Genomic DNA, 18,012 nt, shown 5'->3' on the forward strand with positions numbered 1-18,012 from the left:
TGACAAAGACTGGTGCATGCGCCTGAAATCAAGCCTAAGTATAGGAAGGATTTCAAGACCATTAACAAAGAGAGATGATGCAAGGGCAAGCAAGCAAAACTGGATATAGAAAAGAGAGGAACAGGAGAGGTGGGGTAGCACTGAGACAGTAAAGGCATGGGGAAAAAGATGAACCAAGCAGAACATAGCTTAAGAGCAGCTTGGAAGAGGAGCAGGCCAGCTGCAGTAGGGGCACCCTGTGTGAAGTGTGGTCGATGAGCTGCAGAAGAATGACTTTGTCCGTCTGGTGTTCAGAGATGGTAGGTACAGCCCTTTGGAAGGAGGAGAGAACTACACCATATAAAAGTACATCATGTTAAAAAAAAAACAGGATTTAATATTAGGCATCACTGCTCTAAGCTACAACTGCTGATAAATATGATTTCCAATGAAAGGCCCAACGCCCATTTTTGTATTTTGTGTGGTAGGCTGTATAATGTGCCTAGTTTCATGTTTTGTGTAGTAGTGACATTAAGATCTTGCCAGACAGATAAAGATGCAGTTAGACAGACACTGAAAAGGCTCAATTACAAGCCCTGCATGCAGCAATTGGCAGCAAGAAAAATAAACATACACAGGGCAGAGAATGATAAGTTGCACTGCTTGCACTGATTTTAAGTGCCAGCATGAACGGCCCTCCTCCTCACTCCAGAGGGCAATACTGCTTTCAGCCGCTCAAGTAGATCTACTCGAGTGGCAGATTTCTCAGCATGCGTGGTTACGACCTGCCGCGACTGCCTACATTGAGAAATATCGCAGAGAGGAGGTACAGTGCGATTTTTGTCTCGCGAAACTCTTCAAACTGTACCGGTGGAACAGAATTCCTCGCCCACCCCTGTTTTAATGCACATATGGTAAATATTGAATATACTGAAACAGTCCCAGTAAAGGTTTTTTATATCCCCATGGACAGGCTAAGAATTGAATAGATGAAATAAATTAACATCTATGCACCCCCTACATCTAGAACTCTCCTCTGTTTGCCAGTGCTTTTTAATGCAAATTCAGAACCCACAAAGCTCTATCTGATTAATTGGAATCTACCATTGCGTCTAGTCATCAAACATCAAACCAATGGGCCCAATTCACAGAACTAACTTACTACAAAATCATAAACTTACTACCATTTTGGTATTCACAGAAGGCACTTACTCATTTTGGTATTCACAGAAGGCATTTACTCATTTTGGTATTCACAAAATACACTTACTCATTTTGGTATTCACAGAATGCACTTATTCATACTAACTTTATGTCTGCACTCGGGTCGGTGATTCAGCCACCGGCCGGAATATCCGCCACTGGGCCGGAATCTCCACCACTGGGTCTGAATCTCCACCACTAGGCCGGAATCTCCACCACCGGGCCGGAATTTCCGGTACGAATGGGGACATTAAGTTAGTATGAATAAGTGCAATTCTGTGAATACCAAACTGAGTAAGTGCCTTCTGTGAATACCAACATGAGTAAGTGCCTTCTCTGAATACCAAAATGGTAGTAAGTTTAGGCTTTTGTAGTAAGTTAGTTCTATGAATCGGGCCCAAAACATTTAAATATGGAGAAGCACAATAGGCTCCACAGACACGACAGACAAAGGTTGAGTTTTCAAATTATAAATATGTATTACAGGTTACAATGGTTTCATAAAATTCTAAATCATCAAGCTAATAACAATCAGTAATCAGTAAATGAATGCATATGGTAATTATGAAGTTCAAACCAATCTAAGTCATATAAGAAAAAGTACAAATGAGTATTACATTATTTCAAAGGAGCAAAGTTAAGTAACATAAGTTCTCCAACAAAAAGAGCACTCTACTTTGCTCTAAGCTGTCTAAGAAAGGAAAAAAGCAGGTTCTGCTAAGTTTGGGAAAATGGGTCTGAACCAGTTAAATTACACAATTCTGACATTTGCCACACCTACACATGGTTCTCATAGCATTCTCCAATCAGGTTAAGGAACACAGAGGTAATCTAAGCTTGTGGATTGTTCATAGAGAAACTTCTTTTCACATCCTTCCAATTTACAGTTATTTGCAACATAGCGAGATGCATTGGACCAGCCTCTATATCAGTAGGTGCACTACAACAACATATTAAAACCTTCTGCAGTTATCAAGTTTCTCACATGAGAAAGTAAGCAAAGTAAAATTACACTTGTTAATTGTACCTTCAGCTTCTCCTAGAAATAAATAGTCACCCGCTTATGAAACAAGATGGCACCCAGACATTAGCCATTTTAAATTGAAGGACAACATTAGCAACAATGTAATTAAATATGTGTGCTCACAATTTAGGGCCTCATTACGATGCTGGTCGGAAACTAATCTGCCCAACTCCTTGTCGGATTCGGTTCCAACTGACTTCAATGGGATCATGTGTTACGATCGACAACATAGGATACTATGGGGAAAATGGGTGTCTGCGGAAAACCTTGCACCCTGTCGTGGGCACTCCATGGTGCCTGCCACACTGTGCATGATTTTAAAGGAGGTTCCCTTGGGTCACCCTCAACTCCAAATGGGAGGCCTGAGGAGGAAGGGGGCCTGAAAGGGCCCCCCAAAGTCAGTTTCTGACAGCCTTTTTGTGTCTGACAGACCGAGTCGGAAAGGCTGTTGGAATCCGATATCGTAATCGTTCGGTTGGAAACGCTGTCCGTTGAGCTGTATGACTCAACTCTGGCCGACTCGGATTCTCTGAATGCCGGTTGGGCCTGATTCGAAATGACTGAATGGTTCCCCTTCTGACCTCGAGCATCATAATTGGTCGGTCAGAATTGTTTCCGACCGAGTTTTGGCGGATGGGTTTTGACGCGGTCTAGGGGAATCTGACGTCGGTCCGAGGCTTTACGACCGACATCATAATCAGCCCCTTAGTGTCAACTTAAATGAGAAACATTTAATAATGATAACAATCACCATCAATACCTCCATGGGCATAACACAGGCCCCCGCTGGACCCGTGTTATGGGGGGCCCCTGAGCTCAAGGGACTCTCTCAGCACACAGTACATTCGCTGACAGCAAGGTTCGTCTGAAACATACTTTCACAGTAACTCCCGCCGCTGTGCCTCATAAATTAAATGAAGTGTACGTGATGAAATTTGGCGTGGCACACAGCTGTGTGGTTTTCAGCCAAAGTGTGAGGTATAAGGTGGGACAGGGCTGGGCCAGTATTGTCATGCGCAGTGTAAACTGCATGTGAGGCGGCCGGTTTGTCCTATGCACTGAGACTGTAAGACCATAAATCAATAATTGCTGGCCGTGGTCTTCTGCAGCCCACCCCTGCCAGCCACCAAAGATGCAGGCCTCAGGTGAGTCGGAGAAAACTAGCAGTCGAAACCTATAAGTGTTCTACTTTTCTGCATAGAGGGAATCTGATTATAGGGGCAGTACTGGTTCTAGTGCTCAGGATCTCAGCTATTTTCTTTTGTTGTCACTTTTTTTGCGCTACAGTCTATTTGTAGAACCAATTCATTGCTTCCACATAGACAGCTTGCTGAAGTCTGCTTACATTGATGTGAAAAGAAGTTGATTTTGATTTTTTTTTACAAAATGCTGAGCTGTGCCTGAGGACCTCTGTTTTCCCTGGCAGGATAGCTGTAGTTAGCCAAAAGTTATTGTGAATGTGTGTCCTCTTTAGTTCATAGCTGCCAAGGTTTCAGATTGCTAAGTGTGACATGTCATAATTTTAGTGTAATTATGAGTGAAAGTTCAAATGCTATGAGTGATGCTTTCTCTCGAGCAAAATTAAGAATGAAGACGAGGTAAATGTATAACTATCATAAATTACACCATGTTTGGACCCAGGCAGAGTCTGTAACAGGGCTCAAGAAGCCCCAACACGGATCTCAGCATTGAGCTAACTCTCGGATTTCAGCTGTCACAGACAGTCACAGCACGGCATGATTGCGTAGCCCCTCCTAACGCACTGAAAGGGGTCACCAGGGAAAGGCAGCAGCATCATCAGAGAATGATTTTATTTTGTATTGACTTCAGGATGTTTATAAAGCGTGAACAAGGCTTGAGGAAGTCAGGGCACCTCGGATTAAACATTTAGCATAATCAGAGATGTACAAGAGGGGATACACACAATATAATATTCCTTAGAGACACAGACATTATTAGTGGGGTACAATGCCAGCTGCACAACACACAAGGGTCACCACAGCAGTCAGAAATACCCCCAGTGGGATCAGCCACCTCCAAGAGAGGACATGTTCTGGGTTAAAGTTTACTTTCTTGGAGACCAATAATTAAGGTGGCAGCAGCAACGGAGCCAGGCCCCGGGGCTGAAAGATGCAAAATGGATTAGGACAAATATTTGTCATTTCCCTTATTCTAAGAGAATGAATACTTGTCTTGTGCGTAGTGCCTAGTGTGTCACGCTGTATTAAAGTGCCTCGGGTCCGAGTCACAGTCCTGCATCCAGCGGCTCTTCGCAGATCAGAAGTCATGCTCTTGCAGGCACGCAGGCCTTGAATGGAGCCCCAACATGTGGGTGTGCAGTGCACAGCACTGACACACCACAAGCACAGACACCAGGAAAGAGGATGCACTCTCTCACACTGTGAATGGAGCACAGCACGGTTGTGTGCAGTGCACGACACTCCCACACCATGATGAGCACAGACACGAGGACAGTGACCATGCTCTCGCAGTCGCAGGTCCTGAATAGAACCTCAGCACGGGAGACGGAGTACCGTGCACAAAAATTCCCACACAAGAGGGACGCCTATACAGGGACACCATATTGTGGGAATATGATTGATGCCAACATTTATTTACACAGATGACTAACCTAAATAGCCAGTACGAGTCTGAAACTGAGGCTGAGACTGACTGAAACCCCTGGCCCAGACGTGGAGTCTCCAGCAGCTTGGTCCAGTCTCACGGCATCAGGATTAAAGGCACAGGAGGGGATGCGAGTAAAGGCAGACTGCAACTAAATTTACAAACTTCTGCCCACTTGCGCAGTCCACATAGTTGACTCTTAGTTGTTGTGAATGATGGTGCGTTGCTGGAGCCAGTTAGAGCACAGCTGAGCCCAGCCTGGTCAGCGGGCCCAGAGCCACCTCCTGGCTGGAAGATGAGAGAGTTTGTGAACATATAATAGCCCAACACCAGAGCAGAGCAGTGCAGTTCCACCGTAGAGTGTAGGACAGTGAAGGCTCATGCTGGCAGAACAGCGTGCGGTCCATGCAGCTGTGCTTAATGAGCACTAATAGTGCAGCACTCCATCTCTGTTTGCCAGCCAACTTCAGGAGGCGCCATAAATGCGTGACTTCGCATTCTGGTGCTATGATGCAGACCACCGCACCAAAATGAGTTAGTCTAACACTTGATGCGTGGTACTTGGCAGAGCTGTTAGTTTGCTCCTGCTTGCACATTTGGGCAATTAATATTGGTAACCCATAGACATCAGGCGAGCTGGAGATTACACGTCTCCAGTCTGCACCAAGAAAGAAAGAACAGTTACATTTATGGTGGCAAAGAACCAGTGGATTTTGTTTATCATTGATCAGGGCTTGGCAATTTATATTTGGCTTACTACCCCTATATATGGCTCTGAAGCACATACCTACATGGAGAACAGGCTACACCATATAGGATGTATGGCAGAAAGGGTGTTGTCTTTGATGCACCCCATGCCTGAAATCTTGGTGGTCTAGGTGTTGTCAGCCAAGCATGAATTCATGTCTTATTCTGCTAATTTGCCATTGGTCAAGCCGGAGACACCGTCCCAGGAACTCTGTGAAGTTTGGGACCTGAATGGTGCCTGGCTGCAAAGGTGACTGACTCTCATCCAGGCCATCCACCCTGCCTGAAGGCAAGAGGTTGACTGAAGCCTGGAGTTGTGCTGTGCTAATGGAGTGGGATGAAGCCTCCAGGGCCACTAATGAGCACTGCTCTAGAATTAATGGTCTGTCCATGTGAATGGGAATGGTAATATACACTGCTATAACTTTGCAGTGAGGGATCCAATGTTTGTTGTTTTGTTCCTGTTTTAATCATAACATACTTTCTAATGTTACTAAATAGTTCTGGGGTCATTCACTGAGAGGTTTCTTGATTCTGCTGTTGTACTGATACTACTAGTCCATACCAAACATTTTCCAAAGTAACTTTCTAACTAAAATCTGCCCTTAAGGGGTAGACAAAGTGTTCTGCTCGATTTTTGGGCTCTATTTATGAGTGATGGTGACTTTAAGCTTGCTACCATCCTGAATCTCTATTCTTGCCTTGTGTTGGTCCTTTTAAGGCCTTTTTGCCATACCTAGAAGCATAAACTAGAGGATAGCTGCTTAATATGATGATAGATCCCTTATTGTTGACTCTAATCCATCTATTGCCTATTGGCTTTGACATAATTATGTGTCCTTTCATGATTCTACCTATAGTAGAGGGTGGATCCTGTTGTCTTGACTTCATATTACATATTGGTATGGTTTGTGTAGGTACTCTGATAGAGCTAAGTGTTATTTCATCCTTCTCAGGCCTACAAGGCCCAGAACTAGAGAGACTCCATTTTGCTTTCTGTCCCTGCAGACTGAGATGCTTGCAGGGTAAAGGTAATGTTTTAGTTATGAGGTGTTGTTCGCTTGGAGAGAACCAGTTCTGGCCGGCCCTTGTCGAAGGATTGTATTTTTCTTCGTGCCGAAGACACAACATCGGGCCGGCCGGCTGGGGATGTGTCCTTGGTACGGGGAGGTGCAAGAATTTGGAGGGCGGTAGGCTGATGGCTGGAACTTTCCATGAGGAGACAGCATTCCATATTAGTGAAGTGCAGAGGCGGAGTCAGGGAGAAGGACTTTGGGTTGGAAGGAGTGCAGTCGAGGATTGGAACGGAGAGCGTTAGAGTGCAGAAGGAGAGGAGATGGAGCAGGGGAGAAGAGACAGTGGATGCTTGGAACAGAGGGAAGACAGACAGCCAGTGAGCTGGAACCAGAGAGAGAGAAACTAGAAGCAGTAGTGAGTAGATGGTGTTCTGAACAGAGAGAGATGAAGCAATGTTTGGAGCTGAAGACAGCAGTCAGAAGTAGTTACTTATCAGGAGGAGTTGTGGTCAGCTGGAGTCTGAAGTGATGCCTTTTAGAAGAGACTGAAGTTATACTAATCTGTGAGAGCAGCTGGAGTGAATTGGACATTTGAACAGAGATAATCAGACAGAATGAAGAAGCTAGTGGAGCGAACGGTTATCAGAGTGGCAGAAACAATTAGACTGAAGCTGGAAGGCGGAGACAGTTCGTGGGGGAGAGGTGTCCAGTGCAGAGTGATCAGCGCAGATGCATGTCCAAGAGTGCAGAGGAGAATCACAGACGAGGGAGGAATCCAGATGACAGCTAGAACAAGACTCCATACTAATCAGGTGATATCTGTCCTGTTATGTTAGTGCCCATGAAACATTAACCTTGTATTACTAATCCTTTTCCTTTCAGCGGTGTGCAGTCTATTTACAGTCCCTGTTAGTTAGATGTGGATGTGGTCTTTAAAGAGACCCTGCAGAGCTGTGTATGTGTCTATTATGTGTTGCTATTGTTGTGTAATAAAGATACCCCAGTTCTTAGTGAACCATTGTGCAGAGGTTATTATTATTAATGAAGCTAACCTTTCTTCTGGTCAGGTGCAGTCAGGTGAACGGATGCATCTCCCGTCCATGTGAATGGTAACTGAGCAGGGGGGTGGAGGAGAACTTGTATTTGATGATAACCTTTGCATAGTGAACCAGTGTACCTCTTATTCTTGTATGAAAAGGTAACCTGTTCTTCTAGTCAGATGTTACTGTGAACAGATGCTACCCCTGATCAGGTAAGTGATAACTGAATAAGAGGAGAGAGGAGCTCTTGGATTGAAGGATAAGTTGTACATCATCTAATTTGGCAACTATTGTGTGATCCAGAATATTGTAATACTATACCCCTGATGAATAGTGAGACTGATCCCTTTATGTAATGGTAATCATAGTATACACTGCCATCTGGGTAGAGAGGTCTGGGTTTGAATGGGACCGCGAGGCCGCCGATTCTGAGACTGCCGTCTGGGTAGAGAGGTCTGGGTTCGAATGGGACCGCGAGGCCGCCGATTCTGATACTGCCGTCTGGGTAGAGAGGTCTGGGTTCGAATGTGACCGCGAGGCCGCCGATTCTGATACTGCCGTCTGGGTAGAGAGGTCTGGGTTCGAATGGGACCGCGAGGCCGCCGATTCTGATACTGCCGTCTGGGTAGAGAGGTCTGGGTTCGAATGGGACCGCGAGGCCGCCGATTCTGATACTGCCGTCTGGGTAGAGAGGTCTGGGTTCGAATGGAACCGCGAGGCCGCCGATTCTGATACTGCCGTCTGGGTAGAGAGGTCTGGGTTCGAATGGGACCGCGAGGCCGCCGATTCTGATACTGCCGTCTGGGTAGAGAGGTCTGGGTTCGAATGGGACCGCGAGGCCGCCGATTCTGATACTGCCGTCTGGGTAGAGAGGTCTGGGTTCGAATGGGACCGCGAGGCCGCCGATTCTGATACTGCCATCTGGGTAGAGAGGTCTGGGTTCGAATGGGACCGCGAGGCCGCCGATTGATTGACATTATAGGAGGTCTGGGTATGTATCTTAGGAATTCCCTGTCCTTAGGTAGTAGATATATGTTGAAAACCTTGTAAATAGGCCCTAGGGAGGGGGAGGTGGTAACGGTCTGGCTGAGTTAGTGATGCTCTGATGAGCTGGTCCTATCTAATCAGAAAAACCAGGCAGAACATTTGGTGTAGTCGACAGCTTCGTATAAAGCGCAGAGGGAGGGGCCCGACATGTATTTGGACTTAAAACCCTTTCAAATTTGACATCTGTGAACAGTCTGTGAATTGCATGGTGAGGTGTGGTCCCTGACCTATTGGCTTGAACAGTTGGAGTGTAAGGAGATTGCAGTACATCATGGCATCTGACTTATGCAGTGTAGGAGAAATGCTTTTCATCTTGGTGTTTGAACTGTCAGGCTGGAAGGGTGACTGTGTGTGAGGGAGCCAATTACATTTTGGTGTTGATGAGATTGTACAGTTGTGTATGGAAAAGGCTTGTACATTGCTTATCAAATGGCTTGCTGCATTTGCTTATGCTGTGGAGTGTGAAATGTATTCTGTGATATAACTTGCTGAAAATCTTGTAAATAGCGCCTTATGTGCAAGGCTTGTGGATAATTTGCTTAGTTCCTTGTATATAGCGCCTTGTGATTAAGGCTTTTGAAACTTTGTATATAGCGCCTTGTGATTAAGGCTTTTGAAACTTTGTAGATAGCGCCTTGTGATTAAGGCTTTTGAATCTTTGTAAATAGCGCCTTGTGATTAAGGCTTTTGAATCTTTGTAAATAGCGCTTTGTGATTGAGGATTTTAAATCTTGTAAATGTGGTAAGTAGCGCCTTGTAAATATGGTCTGTAGCGCCTTTTGATTGTGGCTTGTGAATCACTTGCGAGGTTCCTTGAGAATGGCGCCTTCTGATGGGGACTTGTGATTGGTTTACAGCATTGCTTATTATTAGCGCCTTATGATTAAGGCTTGCGAGTAGTTTGCTGTGTTTCTTACAAATTGTGCCTTGTGTGTAGCGCTTTGTGCTTGAGATTCGTGCATGGTTTGTTAAATCTGTGTGTATAGCGCCTTGTGAGTAGCTTGTAGTTGCTTGTGGATAGTGCCTTGCGAATTTGGCTTGTAGCGCCTTGTGAATCTGGCTTGTAGCGCCTTGTGAATCTGGCTTGTAGCGCCTTGTGAATCTGGCTTGTAGCGCCTTGTGAATATGGCTGATGAATGACTTTTTCCATTGAGCAGGGAAGGGCTGGATCCTTTTTGTCTGTTCGGGGAGAAAATGTGTTTTTAAAAGGAGCTCGACCGTTATGTGAGAACGTGAGAGATAAGTCCTGGGAATTTCCCTTGTGTCTGCAGCGCTCGGGGAAGGCTTAGGTTTGAGCTGCCAAAGGGTTAATATCTTGAATTGAGACAGCAGTGTTCATTTCATATACTGTTTGGAATGTGTCCACGGGTTTCTGTGGGTTTTGCCTTTGAACACATGATTTAATGAGTCTGACTCGGAGGTGTAAATCAAACTGTCGGACTGCGAGGGGGTGTTTTGGTGGTTTTCAGCTGTGCACAGATGGTGCAATCTTCGGTTGTGGAAATGAAATTATTTCAATGTAGAATGTGCTTTAATTGGTGAAATGCAACCGTGTGCTTTTCAATGAAATGATGAATCTGGCCCTTTTTATAGGTAGAATGGAAAAGCTTGCACACTTAATTATGAATTCTTGGCTATGCAATGCAAAATTATATGTTGCCCCTTGTTTAATTTGATGGTGTTTCACATGTTATAAAAAAAAATGAAATGTGTCTGCATGCATTGTTGTTCTAATATTTTTTCCCTTTCAGCAAGTAGTGAACCGTTATGATAGAATTATTTTGCGCATGTGACTATGTTTCTGAAACATTTTGATGTTCGTGTATACAGTCAAGGGTGGATATGAGGTTCTATTTTGATTTTGACTTTAATACACTCACATCCCTTACATCAGTTTAAAATTGCTTTAGTGCAGAATGCCGTCTTTTGAATGTTGGTTAACTTTTCATATGGCTATAGAAAAATAATAGCTTAAGAACTTGATTAAATTAGTTAGAGAAATACGGTGCTTGTCTGAGAGGAGAAAAATGAAATACCAGCTGCATGGAGTTTCATTTAAAAATGTGTGAGAACCTCCACAAGCAGAAGTTGTTGTTTTAACCTTGAACGAGATAACTCAGGCCCGTTCTCAGGGCATTTTCTGACGGGAGGGGCCCTTGAGCGAGTAGAGACTTCCTTGGCTATAACCCAATTCTTTCAGCGATCCCTTTTGTTTATGTGAAGGGAGGGCTGTATTCCTCCGACTGATGCTGGCTCCCTTTGCAAGAGGAGGGAGGATGCTTGCATTCCAACCAAGGTCTTTCTTAAGAAGCTTGGCAGACGCTGGACTCTTTCGGTGAGCTCAGCGTTGGCAGCGACCCAATTTTAGAGAAGCAGAGAGGCGAGAGAGAGAGCTGTCTCCTATTTTGTTATGATTGAAATTGAGCCAACCCCTGAGCGCGGATGGCTCTGAAGGGAGGGGTAGGCGAGCAAGGAGTGTGATTGCAGCGAAGCTCGGCTCCTGCTTGTTATGGTTGGAGCTGGTTCAAAACTCCGAGCGCGACCATCTTTCTAGAGGGAGGGGCTGTTTCTCAAAGGAGTGAGGAGTGACTAGGCCCCAGCCCTTCTGATTGTGTGTAAAAAATTAGATTTTGCCCAAACAAATTTAAAGAATATGGTATAGGTAGAGTGTCCAAAACATCCCTTGGATTTAGAGAGTTCTTTTCAGGAATTAGGAGGTTTTCTTCTTACAGAAATGAAAAGCACTTGGGGTGCTTTTTTGAATGGAAAATCTGTTTTTGCAAGATTGATGATACGTGTTTTTCGTTCCAGATTGCTGATCTATGGGGGCCCTGTATGAGTGTGACTTTCTTATTTTGGAGTGATGGGCTTTGTTATTTTCGGATGAGTGTTGCCCTTCCCAAACCCCCCCCCCGCCCGAGGCTGAATCCAGGATTAGAAGCAGACGTACCAGGCTGACCAGACTGGAGGGTGTGCTTCCTTGGCACCGGATGCAGATGAAGACGGAGGGTCGTGGCCTACACGAATGAACTGTTTTCCTAAGGAGAAACCAACGATGGATTCCTACAGAAGAGAACTTTTACATTGACTGAACTTTTGAAATTGGCATTAATATTTACAGTGGGCTGCCTCAGCAGTCAGGTCAAAAACTCTATGGGTTATGTTTGGATTTTCCCCCCCCTAAATTTTTTTTTGGGGTGACAAAGTCAATAGCCCTAGGTGTGAAAAAAGAAAAAAATTTTAATTGACTTTTGAAAGTGATGATCTAAAAGAACCCATTTGTATTTGGTTATAATGATGTTCCTTTATGAAAGGAGTCTACAATGTAATTCCTTGGCCTGCATTCTTGAGTCTTGCATTTTTTCCCATGTTTCTATTTCAGATGGACATTATGCCACTTTTTGCAGTTACCACAAACAGGCCCCAATGATAATGTTAAATTTTCAGTCCTGTTTATGCTCTTGATTTTCCAGTTTGAAAGATGCAGTGCCACATTCATAATTTGGCCTTTGGTTTAATGATTCCTTTTGATATATGCAAATGATTTTGTTTGAAGGTCATAGGGTGCAGTATATGATTAGTGAGCTGCTTTAGTAATCTGATGCCCTATGATACACGATATTTTGATCTTAGTATGCTATGCTATTACAGATTGACTTTACACTTGTTTATCTTTCACCTATTGGATAGTTTTCCTGTTTTCTGTAAAACAGTTTTGCCAATGAAGGGAAAGTAGTGTTCTGCATGATGGTGCACACATGTGTTCCACAGATTGATACAGAGGGATTAGGTGCACACTGTTTCCTGAGTTAGATGACTTATGACCTTTGCCTATTGACTTTGGCATGGTCTCCTATTACTTAGTTTTTCAAGTTTAAGTTTCTGATTCAGCTATTTTAGCTATAGGGATTTCTGGACAGACAATGTCTGAATTATCTTTTAGAAGAGTATATGCACCACACTTAGATCACTGTTTCTGATTTCTTGCTTGATATGCATAGTGCTACACCAGCTATTTTGTAGGAATGGGGTTATCCTTGTTTTCCTGTTATTACACTTTCACTTTGATCCATCAACTCTTAATTAGAACAGTGGGATTAGTTCCAAGGGTGGTCACCCTAGACTTTAAGTTCTCCGGGGAGGTGTGTCATTTAGTTAGGTCATGTACTAGATTTACTAGTAATAGTTGCCCAGACATTGAGGACCCTTTGTTATGTTTATTTGTCAGACTTTACCAAATCCTTTCTTAAGTTGACCGAAGTAGGTAGGCCTCGTTTAGGCCCTTTGTTGTTTTTACTTCACAGACATGTCCCTACATCAATAGATTTCATGAGTTATTACTAGAAGTTGAGGCACATTTAGTTCAAGGGTGCTTAGGTTAGTTTCTTAAGTTGACCGAAGTAGGTAGGCCTCGTTTAGGCCCTTTGTTGTTTTTACTTCACAGACATGTCCCTACATCAATAGACTTCATGAGTTATTACTAGAAGTTGAGGCACATTTAGTTCAAGGGTGCTTAGGTTAGTTTCTGTGGTTATCAGATATTTTGATTTGTTTTCAATTGGTTGTCAGATTTACATTCCCTATATCAAGCTTTAGGTGGTATTTCCTTGGTTGTCATTCATTTTAGGGAGTCTTTTTGTTTTTGATTTTGTTGATAGATCATGTCGATGTTTGTTTATTTGGTTGTTGTTGTTTATAGATGTTAGCAAGTTAAAGTCAAGGGTGCAATGTTCTGCTCGATTTTTGGGCTCTATTTATGAGTGATGGTGACTTAAAGCTTGCTACAATCCTGAATCTCTATTCTTGCCTTGTGTTGGTCCTTTTAAGGCCTTTTTGCCATACCTAGAAGCATAAACTAGAGGATAGCTGCTTAATATGATGATAGATCCCTTATTGTTGACTCTAATCCATCTATTGCCTATTGGCTTTGACATAATTATGTGTCCTTTCATGATTCTACCTATAGTAGAGGGTGGATCCTGTTGTCTTGACTTCATATTACATATTGGTATGGTTTGTGTAGGTACTCTGATAGAGCTAAGTGTTATTTCATCCTTCTCAGGCCTACAAGGCCCAGAACTAGAGAGACTCCATTTTGCTTTCTGTCCCTGCAGACTGAGATGCTTGCAGGGTAAAGGTAATGTTTTAGTTATGAGGTGTTGTTCGCTTGGAGAGAACCGGTTCAGGCCGGCCCTTGTCGAAGGATTGTATTTTTCTTCGTGCCGAAGACACAACATCGGGCCGGCCGGCTGGGGATGTGTCCTTGGTACGGGGAGGTGCAAGAATTTGGAGGGCGGTAGGCTGATGGCTGGAACTTTCCATGAGGAGACAGCATTCCATATTAGTGAAGTGCAGAGGCGGAGTCAGGGAGAAGGACTTTGGGTTGGAAGGAGTGCAGTCGAGGATTGGAACGGAGAGCGTTAGAGTGCAGAAGGAGAGGAGATGGAGCAGGGGAGAAGAGACAGTGGATGCTTGGAACAGAGGGAAGACAGACAGCCAGTGAGCTGGAACCAGAGAGAGAGAAACTAGAAGCAGTAGTGAGTAGATGGTGTTCTGAACAGAGAGAGATGAAGCAATGTTTGGAGTTGAAGACAGCAGTCAGAAGTAGTTACTTATCAGGAGGAGTTGTGGTCAGCTGGAGTCTGAAGTGATGCCTTTTGAAAGAGACTGAAGTTATACTAATCTGTGAGAGCAGCTGGAGTGAATTGGACATTTGAACAGAGATAATCAGACAGAATGAAGAAGCTAGTGGAGCGAACGGTTATCAGAGCGGCAGAAACAATTAGACTGAAGCTGGAAGGCGGAGACAGTTCGTGGGGGAGAGGTGTCCAGTGCAGAGTGATCAGCGCAGATGCATGTCCAAGAGTGCAGAGGAGAATCACAGACGAGGGAGGAATCCAGATGACAGCTAGAACAAGACTCCATACTAATCAGGTGATATCTGTCCTGTTATGTTAGTGCCCATGAAACATTAACCTTGTATTACTAATCCTTTTCCTTTCAGCGGTGTGCAGTCTATTTACAGTCCCTGTTAGTTAGATGTGGATGTGGTCTTTACAGAGACCCTGCAGAGCTGTGTATGTGTCTATTATGTGTTGCTATTGTTGTGTAATAAAGATACCCCAGTTCTTAGTGAACCATTGTGCAGAGGTTATTATTATTAATGAAGCTAACCTTTCTTCTGGTCAGGTGCAGTCAGGTGAACGGATGCATCTCCCGTCCATGTGAATGGTAACTGAGCAGGGGGGTGGAGGAGAACTTGTATTTGATGATAACCTTTGCATAGTGAACCAGTGTACCTCTTATTCTTGTATGAAAAGGTAACCTGTTCTTCTAGTCAGATGTTACTGTGAACAGATGCTACCCCTGATCAGGTAAGTGATAACTGAATAAGAGGAGAGAGGAGCTCTTGGATTGAAGGATAAGTTGTACATCATCTAATTTGGCAACTATTGTGTGATCCAGAATATTGTAGTACTATACCCCTGATGAATAGTGAGACTGATCCCTTTATGTAATGGTAATCATAGGATATACTGCCGTCTAGGTAGAGAGGTCTGGGTTCGAATGGGACCGCGAGGCCGCCGATTCTGAGACTGCCATCTGGGTAGAGAGGTCTGGGTTCGAATGGGACCGCGAGGCCGCCGATTCTGATACTGCCGTCTGGGTAGAGAGGTCTGGGTTCGAATGGGACCGCAAGGCCGCCGATTCTGATACTGCCGTCTGGGTAGAGAGGTCTGGGTTCGAATGGGACCGCGAGGCCGCCGATTCTGATACTGCCGTCTGGGTAGAGAGGTCTGGGTTCGAATGGGACCGCGAGGCCGCCGATTCTGATACTGCCGTCTGGGTAGAGAGGTCTGGGTTTGAATGGGACCGCGAGGCCGCCGATTCTTATACTGCCGTCTGGGTAGAGAGGTCTGGGTTCGAATGGGACCGCGAGGCCGCCGATTCTGATACTGCCGTCTGGGTAGAGAGGTCTGGGTTCGAATGGGACCGCGAGGCCGCCGATTCTGATACTGCCGTCTGGGTTCGAATGGGATCGCGAGGCCGCCGATTCTGATACTGCCGTCTGGGTAGAGAGGTCTGGGTTCGAATGGGACCGCGAGGCCGCCGATTGATTGACATTATAGGAGGTCTGGGTATGTATCTTAGGAATTTCCTGTCCTTAGGTGGTAGATATATGTTGAAAACCTTGTAAATAGGCCCTAGGGAGGGGGAGGTGGTAACGTTCTGGCTGAGTTAGTGATGCTCTGATGAGCTGGTCCTATCTAATCAGAAAAACCAGGCAGAACACAAAGCTGTCTTAGAGAAGCAGTGTTTGCCTAACTATGTCAGGCATATGACTATGTGGCTGGAGAATTTGCCCCACCAAACACTCAGCTTCATAGACATCTTATACAGGGGTAAAGTTCTTGGAGCTTCTCTTTTTTTTGTTCCTCATGTCAATATGAGTCCTGGGGCTAACACAGTTAAAACAAAACAGCCTGTTGAAAAATAACAACCAATGAGTCAGTAGTTATGTTATTTGTATAGTTAAAAGAGTTTTCTGAATACTCAATAATGCGCATAAAAATATAATTAACAGCGGAGCAAACTTCTCTCAAAAGCATCAAAGCAAAGACCTGGCTTGTGAAGTGAGTATCAGGGAACCGGAGCCAATCCCTGGTGGAAGGCCCTGGAAAAAAGAAGTTCACAAAATTGCCCTTAAGGTCTTCTTGCTTCACGAGCAAAGGAGCACACAGGGGCCCAAAGGGAAGAGCGAGGGGTACCAAACATTGTGCCAATGCAAAGCATCATCAGAAGTGTGGAGAGAGAACCAGAGAGCAGGACATGGAAAGGTCATGGCTCTAGGAATTGGCAAGCATATGAACTTGGTTCAAGCAAGGCAATAAACCCATAGCAAAGAACACATTTTTGGATAAAGGCCCTTCCTTCCGCTTTCAGGTATGAATGCTCCACTTTGTGGAAATGTAATCTTCTTCCACTTCACAGCAACATTTCAGGGGAGGCCTCTCCGTCCAAATCAGCCGTAACTTAGAGTGTAAGAAAACAGCAGTGAAGGGCCTGCATCGTCTCTGCAGAAGCATTTAGAAATGCCTGGGTTCCTGCAGGAAGTATAGTGTCACAAGAAGAGATGAGGTAACTAGGCACTACTAAAATGAGGCCAAGTCTGGCTCCAAGAACAGAGACCAAGCAGCGACTATAAAGGAGATTCCAGCAGGAGCACCAGATCAGTGGCGTAACATAGGCACCTGTTGCACCCGTGATGTGGGGGGGGGGGCAAGGTCCAAGGGCTCCTTCAGCACACTACCCTGGCTGGAGACCTCCTGATTGAGTCCGGAGGAGCCCCTTCCACTTATCTTGCAGGGGGGCTCCATCAAGTTTCGTTAAGCCAATGAATACCTCCTACCCTCTTTGGATCCCTTCTTCCCCATTTTCCTTTCCTCCTAACTTTCCGAGCAGATACCAAGGTTGGTCAAATACCACATTTGTGAAAATAATTTCATTCAACAGGCTTTTTTGTCATTCCTTCTCTAGATACCTTTTCTTCTGCTCTCCTGTCATAGCTACCTTTATGAGGCAGCCTTAGATTGGCAAGAAACCCTTAATTAGCACAACGAAGCTAATTTCTTTGGAGGTTGGCTCCACGTGTGCTTGTCTGTGTGCATGGGTATTTGTAGGTGTTTTACTCTGGATATGTGCATGTATACATGATCTTTGTCAAGACTTGTTTTACGCATTCTCTTGAGCAATTTACTTGTCAACATGGTGTAATGTGCATTATTTCATTTGTGCTACATTCAAATGAATCTAGTCTTTGTTCTTATGTGTCTCACCTCTTCACTCATTACAAAACCCGAACATCAATTATGCCATTAATATTCCTTTACACCAGTAAAGCCAAGATCATAAAAGTACAAATATCTGCACGGTTCTAAGAAAATAAGGCACCTCTTATGACAATGTATTTAATTTGCAAAGCTTGTTTACCAACAACTGTTACTATTAAAATCAGATGAACATCAGTGTGCGCACATCTGCATACACAATAATGTTTGCTTCATTATGTGGCCAAATGGTGAGTTGTCTTCATCAAGTACATACATCACTTTCACTCACCAAATCAGCATTGTCTAAACAGTATTCAGAAATAACAGAGAAATCTCTGGTTTCTTTATTTTTTAGGCTATTCTAAGACAGATGTTTGGATGATGCCAGATGTCAATTAGATCTCGTTTGTAAATAAAATATGTTTCTTTCGTTCTTGTCCTAGTATGAAAACAATTGGTTATCTGTTTTAGCACCTCTTAATGTCTATTAAAGTGACCCC

The 18,012-nt window shown here is 44.3% G+C and overlaps 1 long non-coding RNA gene across 1 annotated transcript in view; it reads left to right on the top strand.

Annotated features, from left to right (window-relative positions):
- The window catches only part of LOC144798501 (uncharacterized), a 36,350-nt gene extending 21,532 nt beyond the window's left edge, over positions 1-14,818 (top strand). Inside the window, exon 4 of the long non-coding RNA XR_013603557.1 lies at positions 11,493-14,818. This is a non-coding gene — a long non-coding RNA (uncharacterized LOC144798501). The remainder of the gene's footprint in view (positions 1-11,492) is intronic.
- The last annotated feature ends 3,194 nt before the right edge of the window (positions 14,819-18,012 follow it).

This window comes from Lissotriton helveticus, chromosome 12, assembly GCF_964261635.1.
Source record: "Lissotriton helveticus chromosome 12, aLisHel1.1, whole genome shotgun sequence".
In the NCBI taxonomy this organism is placed as follows: Eukaryota; Metazoa; Chordata; class Amphibia; order Caudata; family Salamandridae; genus Lissotriton; species Lissotriton helveticus.